Source organism: Notamacropus eugenii, chromosome 1 (assembly GCF_028372415.1).
Source record: "Notamacropus eugenii isolate mMacEug1 chromosome 1, mMacEug1.pri_v2, whole genome shotgun sequence".
Taxonomy (NCBI): domain Eukaryota; kingdom Metazoa; phylum Chordata; class Mammalia; order Diprotodontia; family Macropodidae; genus Notamacropus; species Notamacropus eugenii.
Window position 1 is genome coordinate 761,804,251 of NC_092872.1, and position 7,422 is coordinate 761,811,672.

Below are 7,422 nucleotides of genomic sequence, written 5' to 3' on the forward strand. Positions count from 1 at the left end.
TCTGGGATAAGAACTCAGTGTTCAAGAAAAATTGCTGTGAAAACTGGATAAAAGTGTGGTGGAAACTAGGCATAGACCAATGCCTGACACTGTACTCAAGAGTAAAATCCAAATGGGTACATGATCTAGGTATAAAGATTCATACTATGGACAAATTGGTGGAGCAAGGAACAATGTATTTATCAGACTTATGGAGAAGGGAAGAATTTTTGGCTAAAGAAGAGATAGAAAGCATTATGAAGTGCAAGATGGATAATTTTGATTACATTAAACTGAAAAGTTTTTGCACAACCAAACCCAATGCAACCAAAATTCAGAGGGATGTAGAAAACGGGGAAAGAATTTTTATGTCTAAGCTTGGGGATAAAGCCCTCATTTCTAGAATATATAGAGAACTGAGTCCAATGTACAAAAATACATGTCATTCCCCAATTGATAAATGGACACAAGATTTCTTAAAGCCAAAAGAAAACAAAGTTTATTAAAGATTCGCCATACTGGGTTGACTCTTAAGGAACCTAAGCATTTGTCACACTTGTATTCATTCACAAGTGTGCCAGACAGAATCTCAGCTAGACAGAATCTGAGCTGGATTGAATCTGAGTGCCTTCACTGAGGCAAGATGGAATTTAAAGACAGAAAAGACTGTAGGAGGGATCTAGGGGTGGTCTGGTGGTCTGGGGTGATGGGAGGAGGAGTTGAGGGAGGGTCTTGAGGAGAAGTCCAAGGAGGGCTTACTGGTCAAGTGTTGGAAACAGCTGGAGGAAGTCAGGAGACATCAGACAGTGGAGGGCCTGGGTCAGAAGCAGGTGTTGCCAGGTTGTCTGGGGTCCCACGGCTGGTCTCCATAGATCAAACCTAGGGAGGATACTGATAGGAGTGGCAGATAATAAGATCAAAGGGAGGAATATTAAATGAAGGCTAAATAGAAGATAGGGAGTATCTGGCCCAGGAGAAATGAAAGGTGAATCCAAGGAGCACCCCAAAAAGGCCAGACTTTCTGGGGCCCTTTAGACTAATGGGACAAAGGCCCTCCCGATCCAAGGGGAAAAGGTCTTGGCTTGGGCTTGTACCTCATCAAAAGGATGGTCATTTTATTCTCTCTAGTAAACCAAAGAACCCTGCTGCAGGCCTTTTGATGCTTATAAACCCTTGGAAAAGTGAGTGTTCCCAAGAGGCAGCAATTAATTCAGGTTGAGAAAATGAATATTACATGAGAGGGTGTTAGAGGTGAGCTTGACACACCAAAAAGGTATCAAGGAAAATTTATTTAAAATGGAGCTCAGAGGAGGGAAGACTTTTTACTTTACTTCCCCAGAAGGAACATGGCTACTGGAAGTCTATGACCAGGTAAGGATGAGGCAGGATCCCTGTGGAATTCTGAACCTTTCTCAGAGTATACGCATTATTGCTCTTCTAATGATAAAATATTTGAGTTAAGAATATCATCTTACTGTATAGGAATACAAACAGTTTACCTCATTAAATCTTTTATGTTTTCTCTTGTTTCTTTTTTACCTTTTTATGTTTCTCTTGAGTCTTGTATTTGAAGATGAAATTTTTTATTCAGCTCTGATCTTTTCATCAGAAATGCTTGGAAGTCTTCTATTTCATTAAATATTCATGTTTTCCTGTAAATGCTCAATTTTGCTGGGTAGGTGAGTGTTGGCTATTCTCCTAACTCCTTTGCTTTCTGGGTAATCACATTCCAAGTCCTCAGGTTCTTTAATGTAGAAGCTGCTAAATCCTGTGTAAACCTTATTGTGGTTCCATGATATTTGAATTATTTTTTTTCTGACTTTTTGCAGTAGTTTCCCCTCAACCTCAGATCTGTGGAATTTGGTTATAATATTCCTGAAGTTTTTATTTTTAAATCTCTCTTAGACAATGATTGATTTTTTTCCATTTCTACTTGACCCTCTGGTTATGGGATATCAGGGCAGATTTCCTTGGTAATGTCTTGAAAGATGATATCCAGGTTCTTTTTGGATCATGACTTTCAGGTAGTCCAATAATTCTTCAATTATCTCTCCTCAATCTGTTTTCCAGGTCAGTTGTTTTTCCAATGAGAAATTTCACATTTTCTTCTTTTTTTTCATTCTCTTGACTTCGTTTTTTTCTTCTTCTAGATGTCTTGTGCAATCATTAGCTTCTACTTCCCCAATTCTAATTTTTAAAAACATTTTTACTTAAAGTTTTGAGTTCCAGTTTCTATCTCTGCTTCCCTTCTTGCCTTCCTCCCTTCCTGATATGGTAAGCAAAGAGATATAAGTTATACATCTGCAGTTATGCATAGCATTTCCATATTAGTCATTTTATACAAGAACATTCAAATAATGTCACAGCATCCAGCTGAAGAGACAAATTAATTTTCTAATGATACATTTGCATCATTTACATTTTTCAAATGAAATGCCTTTCTTATACACTGTTTCCCCCAAAATCCCAGTGGAAAGCAGAAGCATAATAATAACATAAAAAATGTTACCTTTTAAACATGAAACAAAATTGCCAGTCAGATGACATCAGTTCAGTTCCAGGTATTTCTGAACTATCTTTTCTTAAAATTGTTTTCAACTTTATTTGAGAAGATATACATGAACACCTTTTAGAAAAAAAAGCAAATTTTTCACATGGGGTTTTAATACTTAACATTGTGGTTGCTTTGTCCATATGTGCACAAAAACACACATAGAACTTGATCTGTCTATGCCTATTTTAGTCCATCAGAGTCTTTTGATGATAATTTTAAACAGTAGTTTAACCAATTTTTGTAAATGATTTTATAGTACTTTCATGTATCCAGTTTCCCTAACATGTACATGCATATAATATTAACCATAAAGTCCACAATTAAATTTAAATCTTCTGTGAAGTCATCCTGCTAAAGTCCAGTTCTTCTTTTAAATATGAGTGTGAAGGTTGTTGTTGCTGCACCAGCCTGCAGATGCTCATGACCACCTAGGTGATGCTGGTTAGCTGAATTTTCCTCCAATAGACTCAACACAAACTTTCTTCAGTAGATGATCAAATTTTTCACTCATTCCAAGTATCTCTGTTCCGGTTCACTTCCCTTGTGTTTTTAGTGTTGTTTCCTGCATAGATTTGAGTGTAGTGTCACTTTTTTGTGACAAGGTTACTTTATATATTTCTCTGTTTTCATTCTTTAACTCTTCATATGTTAGCAGCTTTTCTCTTAGGACTTTCTTCCACAGTTGTATCACAACCTTGTGTTTTATAATCAGTAATCCCAGGAGGAGTTGATTCATTCATGGAAGCAATGAAGGGGATTGGTTCAGAAGGAGGAATGGGACCTTCTTTAGCACTCCTTTCAGATGTAAGAGATGCTCCAAAGATGAATCCTCAGATATTTTTGAGTCAGATCCTGGCTTGTGTGAAAAATACCCAGGTGATGCAAATCGACGTTCCTGTCCCAGATGCAGAGCTTTCCAAGAGGAGAATTTTCAAGCTGTTTAAACTTCTCAGGAAGATAGTTATATAGGAAATTTTTCCATCAAAGTATCCTGTTACATAAGGAAATACAAGTTTAGGGGCAGAATCATATTTAGGGTGACCAGAAAGAATTCCTTTAGCAATGAATCTCTGAGTAACAAACATACTTGTTGCGAAAAAGGGAACAGACCTGTACCAGAAGCTCTCTGGCTTACATTCAGCAAAGACTCTTCTGATGGAATGTAATCCGTTCCTAGGTCAGGGAGTGGCGCTAACCCTTCTGCACTCTGCTCTGTCCAGAAATTGGTCTTTGCACTCACCTTTCCTCCAGGAGGCAGCCCCCCCCCCCCGCCCCCTTAGATATGGGAGGGAGGAAGGAGGTGTTTGGGATCGCTGTTTGTACTCGTTCATCTTGGCTCCGCCCCCCAGGAATTAATTTTCTAAGAATACATTTGCATCATTTTTATTTTTCAAATGAAATGCCTCTCTTGTACACTGGTTCAACAAAAATCCTGATAAAAATCGAAGCATAATAATAACATATGCAATGTTACCTGTTGAAAATGAAACAAACTTGCCAGTCAATGACATCAGTTCAGTTCCAGGTATTTCTGAATTATCTTACCTGGAAAAATCGTTTCATCCGTCTATCCATGGAGAGTAATTCTAATCTAATTACATCTAATTCTTCTTCTTACAGTTCCTAAGGACATCACCTTCCTGCGGAATGTGAAGAATATTTTTCTTTCCAGTTCGATGCACCGGTAGACGGGCAGACATCCCGGTTACTGCTCTGGGAGAACACCCCTGACTCTCAATGAGTAATTTACATCAGTGTAATTTACATCCGTGTAATTTACATCAGTGTAATTTACATCCGTGTAATTTACATCAGTGTAATTTACATCAGTATAATTTACATCCGTGTAATTTACATCCGTGTAATTTACATCAGTGTAATTTACATCAGTGTAATTTACATCCGTGTAATTTACATCAGTGTAATTTACATCCGTGTAATTTACATCAGTGTAATTTACATCAGTGTAATTTACATCCGTGTAATTTACATCAGTGTAATTTACATCCGTGTAATTTACATCAGGAGACACTCAGTCCAATCCAGTCTCGACTGACAAACGGTCCACAGAATCCCGTCTGCTGCCAGTATCCCAAAGTACATGCCTTCTGCTTTCAGTTAGTCGGGTGCCCACGTTTATCCCGGCAGCCTTTCTGCTGGGCAGGGGGAGGGTCTAGGCCCAAAGTAAGGGGAGAGGGGAGCGAGAGCGTGGAGAGATGGGGGAGGAGGAGCTCTCAGAGATGCCCAGCCTAGTGGGAGGTGCCCAGGGTGGAGTTGGGAGGCCTGGGGAGAGTCTGGGGCGGGTCATTCCAGCTGCAGTCATTCCCGATGACTGCGGGGAGGGCTTGGATTGGAGGACAGGGCTCATCCTGGGGGGTCTTGGGGGGGAGGTCTGGGGAGGGGAGGCGGGAAGGTTGGGGGGTGGCCCTGGGTGTGATTGGAGGAAAGGGCTCATCCTGGGGGGCGGGGGAGCATGTGAGGGTGGGCGCTCTGGGGAGGAGGAGGCCCCTACCAGAGCGGACTGGGCGGAAGCAGGAAGCCGGAAGCCTTCCCTCTGAGATCGCTCTGTCCCCTTCCTTGGAGCTGAGATCTCTCCATTTTCGAGCAACCGGCTCCTTAGGGGCAGGTCCCAGGTACGTAGGTCGGAACTGGGGCCGCACTCAGTGCAGGTGGGGCTCATGGTCTGCCTCCCTGCCCTGGCCCAGCCCCCAGTCATTTCCCCTTGTCCAGGGACCCCCTCCCCACTTTTCCCATTGGTTCACACTTTCCCAAACTCCAGTCTTTGCCGAGAGGGACCCCCTCTGGACCCAGGTGTCCTGTCTCCCGGTCCCCAGCTCCTGTCTTCAGCCCTGAGGACCCCACCTTGGAGGCAGGAACCAGAGCTCTCTCCTGGCCCCTTATCCTCTCATGTCGGGCACGGGGCTCCGTCTCCACCCTCCCTTTAGGGATCCCGGGTCTAACCTTTACCAGGGGGTCCCAGTAGTCCCCTGGCTCCAGGTTAGGCCTCAGAACGCTGTCTGTCCTTCTGGGGACGCTGACCTCCCTGCCATGAGCCCTTGGAATGTCTTGCCTCCCAGACCTAGCCTGTTCCCCTCCCGCAGACTTCCTACTGCCCTGCCCCCACTTCTCTCCAGAGCCCTCAGGTCCCATGCAGGGGCTGAATCCCAGACTGGGTTTTCTCTCCCAGTCTGAGACTTCCCTGGTCATTCCCTGGCAGCTCCATTCCAGAGTCACCCTTTAGAGCTCTGACAGGGGTCACTGAGGCTCTGACTGGTCTCCCCTGTGGGATCCCAAGGTGCCCTCTGCCTTTTGGGCTCTGTAGAAGGATGAGGAGGGGAGGGGGATAGAAGAGGAATAAGAGAGGGAGGGAAGTGGTCTCCCTGTTCAGACCCTCCTCATTTCCAAGCCTGACTTTCCCTGCCCCCTCTACTCCTTGGAGTTTTGCCCCTGAGGGCAGGTCTAACTCCTGTGGGACCTCACCCTCTCTAAATCCCAAGTGGGCAGCCTCCTGCCTGGGAGGAGAGGGGAAAGAACTCTCCCTGTCTGAGATCCTTCTCCCTCCCCAGCTCAGTCTGCAGAGGTCCAAGGCCTGGCCCAAGCAGGGATTGGGTTAGATCCAGACACCAAAGCTGGGGGGAAATTAGAAGATTTATCGGGAAATATCAATCGCCTGCACAGTATGAGCCCCAAGGCAGTCAGCCTGGGATTAAGATCCCAGCTGAGGTAGATGGGCTTTTCTGTGCAGTTGAAGGAGGGAAGGACTTCCCAGATGGCTCCAGGTTGTCTCCTGGTTATCAGAAAGGCTTAAAATGAGGACATTCCATGGGTAGTTGGAACATCTATGAGCAGGAGCATTGGTTGCTGCTCCATTTGTGGGGACATAGAGGGTGGGGAAGCAGGTCCTTGGGGTAAATCAGGTCCAAGGATAAGATGGAGGAACTTTACATATTGGAATCACTTTGGTTCTTTTGCTTCCTACACAGAAAGCCTGGATCCCGAGGGAATGGCCCCTGGGAGTGGTGGAGCCCCAGCCCAGGTGAGTGCAGTCCATCCACAGGCTTGACCCACATCTACAAACCCATTTCCATGGAAATAGAGAATGGTCTGTGGAGCTGGTGATACTCCCTCATGGATTGTTTCTGTACAAAAAGAGGCGTGAAAATGAACAAAGCAGTAAAAACACTGCCCTGCCTGGTGTCTTGAGCAGGGTCTGCCCTCCCCCATGCTGCCCTCCAATGTTTTTTCTCTGAGGCAGTCAGGGTGAAATGACTTACCCAGGGTCACATAGCTAGTAAGTCTCAAGTACCTGAGGCTGGATTTGAACTCAGGTCCCATGACTGTCTACTTCTCCACCTACCATACCCCATTTGGTTTTAACTTCCCTTCATTACAGTTGAATGACAAAGGTGTGCCCTTCATTCCTTAGTCTCTATTACGCAGGGATCAAGTCTTTGCTGTCTTTGTGCCTGCCAGCACCCCTCCCCCTACACACAGCTCCTCCCCTCCTCCCTCTTCCTTGTGGCCAAGCTCTCCTTTGTAGCAACTGAAGGCCCAGTAAACCATGCCCCCCCCCCCCCCCCCCAATCTTCTCTGGGTAGTCCTGGAACAGAGCCCTGAAGGCTCCTCCAGTTCCTGTCCTTTGCCTTGGGGTCATCAGAGCAGAACTTGTGCTCCTGGTGCTGCACATGTCCTCCTGCCTCAGCTCCCACAAGCCTTCCCAGGTCCCTCCAAAGCCCTCCCCTTTACCAGCTCTTAGGTCAAGTCACTGAGCATTTTGAAAGGGCCTAGATGTACAAGCCCCTGATTTCTTGTGCAGACTGCTCTGGGGCCATCCTCCTGCTCCTGTCTTTCTAGGACCTACCCTGGCACAGTGACTGAATGATAGATGC

At 45.1% G+C, this 7,422-nt stretch overlaps 1 long non-coding RNA gene and 1 pseudogene across 1 annotated transcript; one reads left to right on the plus strand and one right to left on the minus strand.

Moving 5' to 3' along the window:
• Positions 1-436: 436 nt before the first annotated feature.
• On the minus strand, positions 437-4,233 carry LOC140520581 (OCIA domain-containing protein 1 pseudogene; annotated as a pseudogene).
• A 748-nt stretch (positions 4,234-4,981) lies between these two features.
• On the plus strand, positions 4,982-7,420 carry LOC140497134 (uncharacterized). The gene is made up of 3 exons (XR_011964548.1): positions 4,982-5,166; positions 6,517-6,569; positions 7,388-7,420. It is a non-coding gene; the product is annotated as an uncharacterized lncRNA (long non-coding RNA).
• The last annotated feature ends 2 nt before the right edge of the window (positions 7,421-7,422 follow it).